Below are 16323 nucleotides of genomic sequence, written 5' to 3'. Positions count from 1 at the left end.
AATAGCATTATACAAAAGAGCATAAAATACAAGACATTCTATCTAGACAGTATTAAAAGCCAGGGAGAAAAGCCGAGACTTAAACTGGGTAAGATACTCAGATGATCGGACAGACAAAGGGAGACTGTTCCACAATTTGGGCGCTGCCACAGAAAAGGCCCTGTCATCCCTAGATTTGAGCCTAGCTTTAGGCACAGCAAGCAGAAGCTGGTCAGCTGACCTCAGAGCTCTGGGAGGAGTATAAGGCTGCAGCAGCTCCCTAAGATAGTTTGGGCCCATAAAGTTAAGGCATTTAAAAACAATCAATAACACTTTGAATTTCACCCGAAAAGCAATAGGGAGCCAATGTAAAGTGCACAGAACAGGTGTAATGTGCTCCCATCTCTTAGTTTTGGTCAGAAGCCGAGCTGCAGCATTCTGAACCGTCTGCAGACATTGTATAGAGCCCTGGTCCAGACCTACATACAAAGCGTTACAATAATCCAGGCGCAATGAGACAAAAGCATGTATAGCTTTTTCAAAATCAGCCAGAGGCAAATAAGGCTTAAGTTTAGCCAGAATCCGGAGCTGACAAAAGCAAGTTCTTGTAACTGAGCTGATATGTTTATCGAGCTTGAACATGGAGTCCACAATCCCTCCTAGATTCCTCACTGTAGGACGACAGAAGGAAGACAGTGGCCTAATCACACTGTCATGTCCAGAGAGTAGCTCGGTTTGACCAAAAACCACAATCTCAGTTTTACTTTGGTTTAAGTTTAAAAAGTTACTGCTCATCCAATTTTGTACATCCCTGAGGCAGTCCTGCAGTGTTTTAATTGTGGTCTGACTATCGGCCGCCGTCATAGGCAGATAAATTTGAATGTCATCTGCAAAACAATAAAAAGACACTTTGTGTTTTTTAAAAACAGCACCCAGGGGAAGCATATATAAAGCAAAAAGAGCAGGCGCTAATGTAGAACCCTGGGGTACACCATAATTTAAGGGTGACACAGAAGAAGAATACGATCCTAAGTTAACAGAAAAGCTCCTATTAGACAGATATGATTGGAACCATCTGAGAACAGTACCCTTCATGCCCACACATGACTCTAAGCGGGCTAAAAGAATGCTGTGGTCCACCGTGTCAAAGGCTGCCGATAAGTCTAAAAGCAAAAGAACAGCAGATTGTCCTGAGTCCACTGTTAAAAGCAGGTCATTAAAAACTCTTAAGAGGGCAGTTTCAGTACTGTGCTGTGATTTAAAACCAGATTGGAATTTTTCACCAATTTCATTAGAACTGAGATAGGCCTGCAGTTGATCATACACAACCTTCTCTAAAACTTTGGACATAAAGGGCAACTTAGAAATCGGTCTAGAACATTTGTTAGACAGAACATTTGAGTCAAGATTTGACTTTTTGATGAGAGGTTGGACAACAGCATGTTTCAGAGAAGTTGGGAAACAACCTGACAACAAAGATGAATTTACAATTTTAACCATAAAAGGTCCAATAGAATCAAAAACATTTTTGAAAAGACGACTTGGAATAATGTCTAGAGGACAAGAGGAAGGTTTTAGCTGTTGGACAATTTTCTTCAAATTACAAAAAGATACTGGATCAAAATGCTCAAAGATCGAATTACAAACTGTTGGAACTACAGGAACCACAACAGGTGTCAGTGTTGACCTAAGCACTGAGACTTTATCACTGAAAAATGACAAGAACCGTTCACAAAGCGTTGGTGATGGCACTACAATATTTGTGTTACAAGGATTTACAAGAGATTTCAAAGTGTTCAAAAGCATTTGTGGTCTGTAGCAGTTGGATGACACAAGGTTGGACATAAAGTTACATTTAGCAGTTTTAACTGCCCGCTGATATTCTGTAAGACTGTCTCTCAGTATTTGCTGGGAAACCTGTAGTCCATCCTTTTTCCATTTCCTCTCAGCGCATCTGCTTGTGCGCCTAAGTTCACGTGTGGTATCATTAAGCCACAGCTGTGATTTAGGCTTTACACGTTTAAGCCTGAATGGAGCCACTGAGTCCAAAACCTCTGTACAAATATCAGTGAAAGAGGAGAGTAGATGATTCGGCGATACATCTTCCAGATTGTCACTATTCATAATTCCATATGCACTGAAAGCGCCAGAAAATAAAGAGGCAGTCGTGGAGTTCAATGTACGCTCCCGACGTGCTGGTGCGCACGGACTAACTACGCACCGAGACAACGCCACAGAGAACAGTACAATAAAGTGGTCTAGATTCACAGCAGATGTCAAATATCAAGAGGAATAAAGTCTCTGTTGTAAGCTGGGGACAACTCAATGCTAGTATAAATAAAATAAAGTAAAACCCTCTGATCTTTAGTCCTTTTACTCTTTAGCTTTTCACAATAGAGTCTCTTTTGACCATAGTGGCAAGTTTTAGTTTTACTAGCTCTGTAACAACCTGCAGCTTCTCACACATTTCCTGATCAACAAAGGTGTAACATAAACATACAGAATTGGACTGATCATTTCAGTAAACCTTTTGATGCAGTGGATTTCGGATCAACAATTGATCGTGAGACGAGGATGGAGCTGCATGCTTAGTCACATCTGGGCTAACCGGTGCTAGCACTATCCTTAGCACAAACTGCGCGGAACCTAGTGTTGGAAAAGCACTTAACAAGAAGACGAGAACATGCCAAAGACAGAGGATATGGAGGAGATCAAGCGATCACTGAACTTTATGTCTGGAGAGTTGGCAAAGTTAACATCGCAACAGGAGCGGCTGCTCAAACTCGTGGATGAAGTAGCTACCCTGAAAACTATGATGAGTGTAAAGGATAAAAGGATTACTTTCTTGGAGCAGCAAGTCGACGAGCTGGAGCAGTACACACGGAGGGAGGACTTGATCATCTCGGGGCTGGAGACTCGTCACCGGACCTACGCACGGGCGGCAGCTAATGCCGACACCTCAGAGGACGCGCCGAGAGGGGAGCTGCTGTCGCTGGAGCAAGAGGTGGTGGACTTTTTGAACAGTAAGAGTATAAACATATGTAAAGAAGCTATTTCGATTTGTCACACACTACCCAGAAAGTCAGAGAAAATAAGACCTGCTATTGTAATACGGTTCATTAGCAGGAACATGAAAAACGATGTCTTAATACAGGCTAGGAAACTAAAGGGCACAAATGTGTTTATAAACGAACATCTTACAAAGAAAAATGGTGGCATCGCGAGGGAAACAAGACTGTTGAGAAAGCAGAGGAAAATAACTGGGACATGGACACGTAATGGCAATGTGTGGATAAGAGACAACGATGGAGCAGCAAGGATGATCAGGGACTTGAAAGAACTTGAGAAGTATGAAAACGGACATTGAAAGAGGAAGATAACGGCCGAGAAGGTCTGTCAACATGGACCAAAGGAGAAGTAAGGTTGGATACACACAGTTGTGGACGTAAAACATATTAAATAGTTATATGGACATTAATATTGACACAAATGAGGAAGATAAAATCTATGATATTGAATCTGATGTCGCACATAAGTTATTAACACCTGGAGAAAGTCATTATTTTACAGTTCAACAGTTTAACACCAGAACAGACAAGGTCTCAGATAAAGCACTTTCCATCATTCACCTCAATAGTCAAAGTTTGAAATATAAGTTGGATAAAATTAAAGAGCTGATCAGTGATTTTAAACATGCCTTCAAAGTAATTGCTATTACTGAAAGTTGGTTAAAGGACATACATATGGATAAAGTACAGATTGATGGTTATAACATGTTCTATATAAACAGGGTTAATAAAAAAGAAGGAGGTGTTGCCCTCTATGTGGATGTAAATCTAAAATGTAAACTGGTTGAACAAAAAACGATAACTGGGAGTGACTTGATGGAATTGATTACCATAGAAATCATTAATGATAATGGGAAAAACGTATTAATTAGTTGTGTGTATAGACCGCCTGGGGCTGGTGTTGACTTATTTACAGATCAGATCCTTGAAATGTTTGAGAACGTTAACAAATCAGTTATTTTGTGTGGTGACTTTAACATAGACCTGGGAAATCAAGCAGCAACAAATATCTTTCGGAATTATATGGAAACAGTTGGTCTATGCCCGATGATAACTAAACCAACTCGTATTACGGGTCATAGTGCGACTATCATAGACAATATATACACAAATATACATGGTGATATTATCAGTGGTATCTTTATGGCAGATGTGAGCGATCACCTTCCTGTATTTATTATCTGTGAAAAATTGTGTTTTGATGAGCTTGCGCAGGATGTAACGGCAATGCTAATAAGAGATAAATCTAGTAAGGCTCTGGAGGCCTTCAGAGAAGACCTTGAAAAACAAAATTGGAATCATGTATATACAAATAATTTAAATAGTGCTTATAACACTTTCATGACAACGTTTCTCAATTTATATGACAAAAACTGCAAAATTACGAAAATCATTACTTTTCTAACATTGGCCCAAATTTATCAAACAATATCCCAAAAGAAAGCAACAATGATGGAGCAATAGCTGATAATGTAAACATTATGTTTTTGGAGAGTGTGCAGGCAAATGAAGTCTTGACAATTGTTCAAAATTGTCCAAATAAAAAATCTAATGATTACACTGATATTAATATGTTATTGATCAAGAAAGTGATAAACGTTATTGAGCCTTTCACATATATATGTAATCTTTCATTCAGCACAGGAATATTTCCAGATCACATGGAAGTGGCCAGAGTCATTCCACTTTTTAAAAAAGGAAATAAAAATGATTTCTCAAATTATAGACCTGTATCACTGCTTTCGCAGTTCTCAAAAATTTTAGAGAAACTATTTGTTAGCAGATTAAATAAATTTATTGGAAAATACAAAATTTTAAGTAAGAACCAACATGGATTTCGTTCCAATCATTCAACCGCCACAGCATTAATGGATCTAGCTGAAGAAATCACTAATGCCATGGACAAGAAACAATATTTAGTTAGTATCTTTGTCGATCTTCAAAAAGCATTTGATACTCTAGATCATGAAATATTATTACAGAAGTTATACAAGTATGGTATACGAGGTGTACCACACAAATGGGTCACAAGTTACTTAACGAACCGTTATCAATTTGTGGAAATTAACAACATAAAATCAGAACATCGTCAAGTAACGTGTGGGCAACCCCAAGGTTCGGTCTTGGGGCCAGTACTTTTTCTCCTTTATGTGAATGATCTTATGTCTGTATCAAAATTACTAAATTGCATCTTGTTTGCTGATGATACCACATTATTTTACTCAGGAAAAAACATAAATGAGGTTATAAAAAATGTAGAAGATGAGTTTCAAAAACATTAAAATGGTTCAATGCTAACAAGCTATCTATAAACATTAGCAAAACAAAATTTATGGTCTTTAGTTGTAAAAAAGAAAGATTTAGAGGTAAGATTATTCACACAAGGATTAGAGATAGAAAGAACAAGTACATTTCGTTTTTTAGGGGTTATGATTGATGAACAGCTGACGTGGAAATCCCACATAGAGCAAGTAAGATCAAAAGTATCACAAACCATAGCCGTATTACACAAGGTGAAAGAGTCTCTCAACAGAGATGCATTGTTCTTATTGTATAACACATTGATCGTTCCATATTTGACATATTGCATTGAAGTGTGGGGAAGTGCTTGTAAAACCTACATTGAACCAGTTTTTCTGTTACAGAAGCGTGCTATTAGAGTTATCAATGGAAGTGGATATAGAGAACATACAAATCCAATTTTTATTCAGTTAGAAACGTTGAAATTTAACAAATTGGTGAAATATAGCATTCTTAAAACCATGTACAAAGCTCATCAAAAAGTGTTACCAGAGAAGTTGCAAAATAGATTTCGAAAGAGAGAAAATAGATATCAATTAAGAGGAACTGATGTATTTTCTAAACCAGTGTTCAGAACAAAACCAAAGGAAAGATGTATTTCAATCAAGGGAGTCAGTCTTTGGAACAGCCTAGAAAGTAATATTAAAGAATCCAAATCCATTTATATGTTTAAGAAAAGTTTGAAATTATCATTATTAAGAAAATATATAACTGATATGTGACAGGATGATTTTGTGTTTTTTTTTGGTTGTTTTTTTGTTGTTGTTTTTTTTTTTTTTTTTTCGTAAAGTAGCTGTACATTTATGTTTGACTTTGTATAATGTAGTGAATAAGAGTCAGAGTGGATAAGGGGCAGATATTATAAGCTTTTGCTTCTTTCTGTGCCCTTTCATTCACTTAACAAAATTGTACAAAAGCCGTAATACTGTATGCAGTTATGCGGATTGTTTTGTTTTAATGAATGAAATAAAATATTAAATTGAAAATTGAAATTGAAATTGAAAGGTGTGAGTACTTTGAGTGTCCAGTAGAGAGTATACCGAGCACTTTCTGTTTCACTGTCAGGAGCCTGAACTGATGAGATCCATACAGGCACAATCATTGATGTACTGCAGTTCACACCTCCTTCCACAGAGCATGAGAGAGAGGTGGTAGTTTCACTTACTGTGCTTTCTGCAGGAGGCTTGTCTGCTGATGAGCCGTCCTCGTGCAATGGAGATGGGTGGCTCTTTTTGCATATGCTACACATTGCTCAGTTTTTACAGTCTTTGGAGTTGTGGCTTTTCCTCATACATGCAAAGCACAGTTTGTTTTCTTGTATATATTTTTTCTTATCATCTGCAGACATTTCTGTGAGCGATTGACATGGAGTGTTCCTCTCCACAACACATATATTTGCTTACAGATGAGTTTTGTGGTGTAAAGTCTCTTTTCTTTGAGTCTTTAAGCTTCACACACTCTGTATTAAAGTTAGATGTGGAACTGGATGTCTCTGAGCTGTTGGTGATAAAAGCATTTGTTTGCTTTGTTTGTCTTGTTGGAATATCTGCAGGTGGTTTTAGAGCATACAGGGATGACACAGGGTTACAAGCTATGTGTGCCTCCTTAGAGATGAAGGAAGCAAACTGGTAGAAGCTTGGATAGTCCTTTCCTTTTTCCAGCTGCTCAATGACATTATGATTCCACCTTAACGTGATCCAATCTGGGAGTTTAATCAGCAATTTATAGCTCTCCTCACAGTCTTTTAGAACTTGTAGACCTTTAATGTAAGGCATAGAATGACTGCATGTTTGAAGAAAGTCAATAAACTCTCAGTTTAAGATATTTCCTTGCCACCTATTTTTGGCCACTTGTTAAGCTTATCTCTAAAGGCTCGCTGTACTACAAATTAATGCCTATATCTAGCATTCCGCCTATCCCATGCCTGTTGATAAGCTTCCTCATCTTCTCTGTAGAAACTGCCTTCTAGGGTACATTTAGCTTCTCCTGCTATGTACCTTTGCAAATAAAATAATCTGTCTGCAGGATTAGTAGGAGTAGGAAGTCTAGTGAGAGCAATGGACTCCTGTAAAGTCTGCATAAATACTTCATTTTGTGTGGTTGGATGTTGTACGCATTTATTATGAGATGATAGACGAGCCCTGCCTTTGTCTTGTACAGAGCTATATCTTTCGTTTCACTTTCATCTCTTCTTCAGTATACACCTTCAACTTAGCCTGCATTTCCACTCTCTGTTTTTCAAACTTTCTCAATTCTTGACATTGTGCCTCTATAGCCTCTTCCATATCATTTTCAGCTTGCTTTGCAGCCAACTCTGCAGCGATTTCTGCTCTTTTTCTTGAGATGCTGGGCGACTCTGTGGGATGTTTGGAACGGCAGTATGTGCAGACACTCTAGTAGCTGCACACCCATATATAGATCTGGCATAGTCATTGCCACAACATCAAGCTCTCCTTCTTCAGTTAGTCTGACTCTCTTTAAGCACAGCAAATCAGATGTAACAGCTGAGGATGCATCTATTTTCCTTCTGATTTCTTGGAGCTGTATTCATACAGCTCTTTCAGTTCACTATCATATGCTTCAGCTTCATCCATCATGTTACACAAATCTTTTTCTGAGCATGCCTCTTTTAGTATTGTCCGAATGTCTCTTACTCTTACTCTACTTAGATTTCTATTTTTCATGCACTGCAATAAAACTCTTTACCTTCTGAGCTAGTTCTTGCTCCTTTAACTCTTGCATTTTTGGAGTGAGTAGTCTTTCACAAGAGGATTTTCTCAATTTTGTCTCATTTTTACCTGGTTTGGCACATTCTTTCTCTTTAGCATTTGCTTCACATTGAGACTCAACTGTCACAGTTCTGCCTGTTTTTCAGGCTCTACCGGCCCTTCTTTTGTTACCTCCCTGTTTTTGCTGCAGCTGCCTCTTGTTTTGTTAATCAGCCCTGGGTAGTCTATGGCTGTGTCCCAATTCGCCAAACTGGCCTTAGAATCACCATTTGAAGTGTGCGTCGAAGGGCAGTTACGTAATTTCCGGCGCGACAAGGGCTGTCCCATTTCAACGCACCCAACTGAATGCGTCCGACAAACCTGCCCTTCCCTTTCCACCATTTCCATGGAGATCGGATGTAACTGAAGCGTGCACTTCACGCACTTCTATATCCCATCATGCACCGCAACTACGCAAGAAACAGAAGAACATGGAGTCCGCTGCGCAATATACGTTCAAATGTTCGTACTGGTTTACCTCATCTACAACAGTGCGACATGAAACTGTTAAATCTGAATAAAGATCTGTACTGTGTGTTTGAGGATTAAAAAGGAGGGGAATTACATGGAATAAAGGAATGTGCAGTTATTGCTACACAATAAGAAGACATTATTATATTAGAAATTATTACTGCAATAATAATAATGTAAGAATGTTCATTTCTATTGTAAGCGTCAAAGACCAAGAGACTGAAACATAAAATGAGAAGAGTTTAATGAGTTCCACACAGGTAATGTGAACAATGAAGCAAGGGACTCTCAGGAAAGAATAGAAGAGAGTCCTGAGACATGCACAAAATCTTCATGAGTTCCGTACATTCCATAGGTCTGCACCCCCTTGTGGGCATGTGTCATTTACCTTCATGTTAGTAAATGAAGATACTAGTGTGATGTAGCGCTGCACTGCTAGAAAATACCTCACAATAATAAGATGGAAAGAACTGGCATGGCATAGAAGGTAAACATTGCCATCTACTGTTATTAAAGTGGTGTAGCCACTGGCCAAAATACTGAATCGTTAAACTGCAATATCCCACTATATGTACCACTAATAAGTGTTCTCTGGTTTATAGACTGTTATGGCTTTCTTTGGCATAAATCTTTATTTGTATCTTTATATGAATGTAAAAATGATACTGTTACCTCTGTCTCTGTTATTACGTTTTCACAAGGTATATTTTGTTAAAGTTACGAAGTAGCTACAAATGAGAAAAAAATCACCTTGAACGTTATATTTGCCTATTGACATTCAATCTAAAAAAAAAAAAAAAAAGAAACGGCTGTGACGATGACATCTTGGCTTGTCTTCTGTTAAATAATAAATAAAAAAAAAAACATACGTAATGTATGTATCGTACGCTCAAAGACAGAGGTGGAAGTGCAGTCCGTGGTGTAGGCCTGCCCTCCTCTACACTGAGGAGGGCAGATTCTCATCCGGAACCTTCAAACTACACTTTGAAGAGTAATTTGAAGGGTCCCTTCAAAAGGTGCATTTGGTGAATTGAGACATATAGATATACTGCTTCTGTTCTGCCAGTTCTTGCTAGATTGTTGACCAGTCAAGAGCAACACTCAAGCTCATCTGAAATACTCTGTTGTTTGCATTTCTGCATTTCTGAACTTGCATTTATATCTGTTTGAGTTACCTGTTACTGAGTTTAATTCCACAGCCTGTGTCCCTTATTGTATCACAAATGTGGCAGAGATTTTTGTCGACATTAAATAAGACATTATTCCTCAGTTGTTTATTTGCCTGATTTACCATATTATGAATAACTTGTTTAAAGGACACTTTCTGTTGTAGTTTCTAAGACGTTTGACTGCTCTCTTTGTGTTGCATTTGAGTCCTATTCACCTGCATGATAGGACAATCTAGCCAGTATGGTCTCAGCACACAATGAGAGCCCAATGGATTGGCTTGCTAGACTTGAAGCTAGTACGCAGCAACATCAGGCCGAGCTAACATCTGCTGCTGTAGCAGCTCATCAGTCTACTGATGGGAAATCTAAGCCAGGAACTGCCCAAGTACAAACAGTTTATTAAATGCCCGAGAGAGCAGAAGAAGCTGGATTATTGTTACACAACGGTCAGTGGAGCCTACAGAGCCATGCCTTGCGCTGCTCTAGGATTCTCTGATCACGACATGGTTCACCTCATCTCTGCTTACAAACAACGGCTGAAACTCTCCAAACCTGCCGTGAGGACTTCTAAGAAGTGGACCAGTAAGGCTGTGGAGGAGCTTCGCACGTGTTTGGACATTACAGACTGGGATGTGTTCAAGGCTGCCACAGACAGTTTGGATTAGTACACACACACTGTGACGTTATACATTCAGTTCTGTGAAGACAGCATCATTCCATCATGCACCATGGTGACTTTTAACAATAACAAACCCTGGTTCACACCCAGACTGAGACATTTGAGGAGGGAAAAGGAGATGGCTTACAGGGCAGAAGATTGTGAAGGCTACAGGCGTTGCAAGTATGCATTTAGCAAAGAGGTGGAGAAGGCTAAATCAAAGTACAATACACGTCTGGAGCAGCATTTTGTGGGTGTTTTGAAATGTTTCATAACTCTTGGACGTTCATACTGTTCACACTGTTTACCAGAAATGAACTTGGGACAAGGATGTTGGGAAATGTTTTGATAAATGGATGTCAAGGTGACCTTTTCGAGAGGAACCAGATGCCAGAGTGAGCTCAGATCCCATCTCACTCCCTTCTATGGTCAGAGTTAGGTCCGGTGTTAGAGTTGTACCAAATTACATCAGGTGGGTGGACGGTCCAAGGAAGGGGTGGAACCTCCAGTGGAGTAGATCTAACAAAAGGGACAGTCACACCCAAATCGGGGGCTTTTGGGGCTTTGGGGATTCGGGGCTTTACTGGGGTTTCGGGGTATCTTGGCATCTTTAGATTCAGAGCCACTTGTTTCTCACTGAACTGGTCTGGGTTCTCTCAATTGGGTCTAGTGAATGAGACACCTAATCTGTATACTCAAGTAATTTCTGTTCGTACTCAAAACTACAATAAATCTGTGGAAACTTATTTCTGGACTCGGCTTCTTTCGGGAGAAAGCACCCACAATTTCTCCACCAACGACTCTGCCTCTGTCTGGAGAGGGCTTTGGCAAATCACCAACTACAGGCCCAAAGCCCCTCCTGCCGTGGACAACAAACAACTAGCAGAAAAGTTAAACAGCTTTTATGCAAGGTTTGAGGTCTCACACCCCTCCCCCTCCTCCTTCACTACCATGGACATTACAGCCAAACCCACCTCAGACCCCTCCTCCTCCCCCACTGCCCTAACAGTTTTGGAGCAGGACGTGACTAAGCTTTTCAGGAAGCAGAATCCCCGTAAGGCCACGTGCCCAGATGGTGTCTCTCCTTCCACCCGTAGACACTGTGCTGAGGAACTGGCTCCTGTCTTCACGGACATCTTTAACACCTCCCTGGAGTCATATCACATCCCAGACTGCTTCAAGCTGTCCACCATCATCCCCATCCCCAAGAAGCCCAGGATCACCTGACTTACTGACTACAGACCTGTGGTGCTGACGTCTGTAGACATGAAGTCATTTGAGTGCCTGGTCCTCCACCTCCCCCCTCCTGGACCCTCTGCATTTTGCCTACAGAGCCAATCGGTCTGTAGATGACGCCATTAATCTGGCCCTTCACTTCATCCTCCAGCATCTGGACTCCCCGGGAACCTACGCCAGGATCCTGTCTGTGGACTTCATCTCTGCATTCAACACCATCCTCCCTGCTCCGCTCCAGGACAAGCTCGCTCTGCTCAACATGCCTGACTCCATAAGTCTCTATAAGTACTTTATTTATTTTCTTTTTAAGCATATCCTTTTATAACTTTGTATATGCCCTTATTTGTATTTGTATTTATTCAGTGTGTTTTATGTTGCACTTTATCACCAAAGTAAGTTCCTAGTTGGCAATAAAATTTTTATTCTGATTCTACTGCAGCTAGTGAACAAAATATTGCTAATTTGATGGCTCAGATCCAGCAACTCTGCAAGGTGTTCGGACTAGCATCCCCCGGACCCGATGCAGCTGGTGGTCTAATGGGAGTCCGACAGTTAGTGATTACTCTATTGAATTCCAGACCCGAGCCCTTCAAAGCCAGTGGAATGTTGCGGTTCAGACTGATGCCTATCTCTTGCATCTGAATGACTAAATTAAGGATGAGCTGGTTTCTTATGATCTCCCCTCCCCTCCCCTGATCGAGTTGGCAACCAAACTTGATCACCATATCCAAGCTCGGCGTATAGAGAAAAGGCAGAAACTTCCTGATCGATGCCCTATGCCCACTGCCGAACCTGAAAAAAATCCTTCTAATTCCTATAGAGTTACTGCCTGCCCTGCTCACCAACCCTCCTGCCCTGCTCACCAGCCCGCTTACCCTGCTCACCAGCCCACCTACCCTGCTTACCCGGCCAGTCACATTATTTTGCTCTCCACCAAGAATCTTCCACTGTGGGTTGACTTGAAGAGTCAACCCACAGTGAGGCGAGCATGTCTCCATGTCTCTAAATTGAAGCCTGTCTGTGAAAAGCCCTATTGATCCTGTTTTGCCTTCACCACATCTGATTGACGAGGAGCCTGCATATACTGTGCGGCACCTCCTGCGTTCCAGACGTCGTGGTCGGGGCATTCAGTACCTGGCTGATTGGGAAGGCTATGGTTCAGAAGAGAGCTCACAGGTGCCCACTAGCTATATTTTGGTCCAACGTCTCATTGCGGCCTTCCACGAACAACATACAAATCAACCTTCAAAGGGCTCAAGTTCTCATGTTTTTCCTCCTGCAGTCCTGGGTGATTTATCAGAGAACGATCAATTTGTGGCTGGCAGAGGGTCTCATTTTGTTAAGTTGTGTGAAGGTGATTCTGACCTTTCTGAAGAGCTTTGACTCTGCTGTATGCTCAGCAGTGACAGCTACTGCTTTAAGCGGCTGTGAAAAGGTGCCGGGTGAGGCACGTAGTCACCTGGCGTCATGGTAGGGGCACTCGTGAACCCAGGGATTCTTGCAACTCTTAGGGCAGCAGAATAGTGACAGCAAGCTACAATTTAGAGTTAGCAAGTCAAGTTTAGTAATCTGTTCACTGTTTTTCTTTTTGTCTGGTCCTACTTTTTAAATGGAGGAAGATTACATATTAAATCTTAAGCAGTTTTCTAAACTGGACTTTCAGTTAAAGGTGTTATAATTAAAGGACGACCAATCCATTGGATTGGATCCATTGGATCCATATCCTCTCCCTGTTCTAAAGTAGCCTGTGGTGTTCCACAAGGATCTGTGCTTGGTCCAATCCTATTTACTCTGTATATGTTGCCATTAGGTAACATTAATAGAAAACATGGCATTAATTTTCACTGCTATGCTGATGACACTCAGCTGTACTTATCAATGAAACCAAATCAGACTGATCAAATAGATAAACTCAGTGCCTCTGTGAAGGACATCAAAACCTGGATGACCTTGAATTACCTGCTCTTAAATCCTGAAAAAACAGAGGTCATTGTCGTTGGTCCCAAAGGTCAAAGAGATTCTCTGTCGGACCAGATAATCTCACTTGACAATGTGAATATAGCTTCTAGCCTATATTCCTATTTGATCAAAATCTCTCATTCACAGCCCATATAAACCTAGCTTGTAAAACTGCATACATCCACCTGCGAAATATAACTAAAATTAGAAATATTTTACCTAAAAACGATGCTGAAAAACTCATCCATGCATTTGTTACTTCCAGACTTGATTACTGTAATTCTCTGCTCGAAGCCTGCCCCAAAAGTACTATAAGGAGCCTCCAGTTGGTCCAAAATGCAGCGGCCAGAGTCCTAACAGGAACTAAAAGAAGAGACCACATCAGTCCTGTACTAAAATATCTGCACTGGCTTCCTGTCGAGCTTAGAATCAAATTCAAATTCATCCTCCTGACATACAAAACCCTAAATGGTATGGCCCCATCCTATCTGCAAGATGCTATTGTCCCGTACCCGCCAAACAGAGCACTCCGCTCTCAGAATGCAGGACTATTAGTGGTTCCTAGAGTGTCCAAAACTACAGTGGGAGGGAGAGCATTCAGTTACCAAGCTATGGAATCAACTCCCTGCTGATGTTAAACAGGCCCCCACAGTCTCTGTATTTAAGACCAGGCTTAAAACCTTCCTCTTCAGTATAGCTTATGACCAGGTTACTTAGTGAGGGAGTTAGGGAGTGACATTAAAACCCGGGATAAGATAGGCTGCAGTAGGAGATAACAAGCTGGGGGAAGTGGAGTGGAGTGTAACTCTTTCAGATGCCCCGATGACAGCTGGACCCTCTCCTTCTCTCCACCTGGCCCTCCTCCACCCGCCTCCCTCTCCTTCCTCGCCTGGCTCTCATCCTCCTCGCTCGGCTCTCCTTCTCCTCGCCTGGTCTTCCTCCTCCTCGCCTCACAGCCATGAACCAAAACCAAAAACAAAACAATCGTTACCGTGTCCGCCATCATGACCAGCGGTAGTTAAGTCTGACATCTTTCTTTTGCATCTTTTCGCATTTTCCTTGCCTCCTTTTTTTTACACTTTTTGCGGCTACTACTATTTCTCTTTTTTAACTTCCGGGGCAAACATACTCTCACATGACTCACAATGGTAAATGCTTTTTTACAAATAAGATATATAAAGTTAATAAAATATAAACATCAGTGTTTTGACACAAATTGATCAATCATCTTGAACTTCAGAAAACAAATATACTGACATATTACCGTCAGCTACAGAAATTCTGTTTTGTTCATATTGAAATCTAAAAGACAACTGTTAATTGCACATGGGTTTTGTGTCTTCTGACCAAATTTGAAATATTTTCCATGAAAATGAAAACTGGTCTGTTGGGGAGATGTCAGTCAGTTTTGTCAGTCTCATGTTTGATACAATGATCTTGGCTGACTTCCTATTGGGTTTAAGGCGGGGCTTTAATATAATTTTTGCATGATGGGTTTTATTTTCCATGTTTCATCTCCTTCTACTACTCAGTCGTCTTTCAATATTTTTTCTTTGTGTCTTCAAATTTGGCTTCTTCTAACTTTTGATTGTGGCATGTTCAATCTTGTTTAATACTTTTTTTTTTTTTTTTGCCTAATGAGGTTAACTGTGTTTTGGTGAAATGAGTAGTCGAACATGCCATGCTTTTTAAATGATCCTAACCCAAACATTTTTCCATTTTAATGTTACCATGTTGGTATATCTTGGTGACATATTTCAGTCCTTTACAAGTCCCAGCAGATCAATTATTTAGATTTATGTAGCAAAGGTTTCCCCTGGTTCCCACTTCATCTCTTTCCTCTGCATTGAATGACAGGACATAAAATACATTGATGACAGAAGCATTGTGGTCCAATTCTCTGGATGCTACCTGTTTGGTGAGTGTGTTGCTCGAGGGCACCTGGGCAGAGCCTGTAATGAGAGTCCAGCTCATCCATCAGCTGTCACAAACAGAAATACACACACAAACATGCATGCACACACAGAAAGTAGACTATAGCGTTTATGAGACTATGGGGAGAGCTGTGTAAGCATTTGGGATGCAGTCATATTTCTATCTAGGTATAATCGCAGTGTTCTGCTGAGTTAATGCGCCTTGTCGAGATGATGCATCGATATATCAAATTATTATCTTGGATAAACCTGCCATTGTCTGAAATGATTCAATATTTGCATTTTATCCACACATGTACATATCATATGTAGTAGTTTAATATCAGATTTCATCATTATAATCCTACACACACTGTGTTGTGTAATTCAAAGTTAGCTGTGTTTACAGGGACAGAGCTGATTTTCTCATCCTGTTCTTAACCTTAACCAAACTCTAACTTTAATCATAATTAACCTTTTCCTAAATTTCACTGGGTTTAAAGCAGACTTATTGTGCTTGTGTCTGCTATATATTCAAAATCTATGTCAGCCATAGATCATTATGTTATACTTTGCACATTTTAAATCGCCATAGTCATCTAGAACAGCTTAATAAAATGAACAAGTGCGCAGACTTCTGTGCCCAATTGGAGAAGAAAACATAAACATTATCACAACAAAGATCTGTGAAGTTGTCAGCACATCTTATGGATAGCTGCAGATCACACTGATCTGCACACACATATCAACTTGACTGAACATCAATTTAGAACTGTTTTAGTTCTATTTTAATCCTGGTTT

General features: G+C 40.3%; 1 pseudogene; it reads left to right on the top strand.

Moving 5' to 3' along the window:
• Positions 1 to 2662: 2662 nt before the first annotated feature.
• LOC117377270 (uncharacterized) lies at positions 2663 to 14293 on the top strand (annotated as a pseudogene).
• The last annotated feature ends 2030 nt before the right edge of the window (positions 14294 to 16323 follow it).

Source organism: Periophthalmus magnuspinnatus, chromosome 10 (assembly GCF_009829125.3).
Source record: "Periophthalmus magnuspinnatus isolate fPerMag1 chromosome 10, fPerMag1.2.pri, whole genome shotgun sequence".
Lineage (NCBI taxonomy): Eukaryota > Metazoa > Chordata > Actinopteri > Gobiiformes > Gobiidae > Periophthalmus > Periophthalmus magnuspinnatus.
The sequence above is the reverse complement of the archived record's forward strand: the minus strand, read 5'-3'. Positions and strand labels throughout refer to the sequence as shown.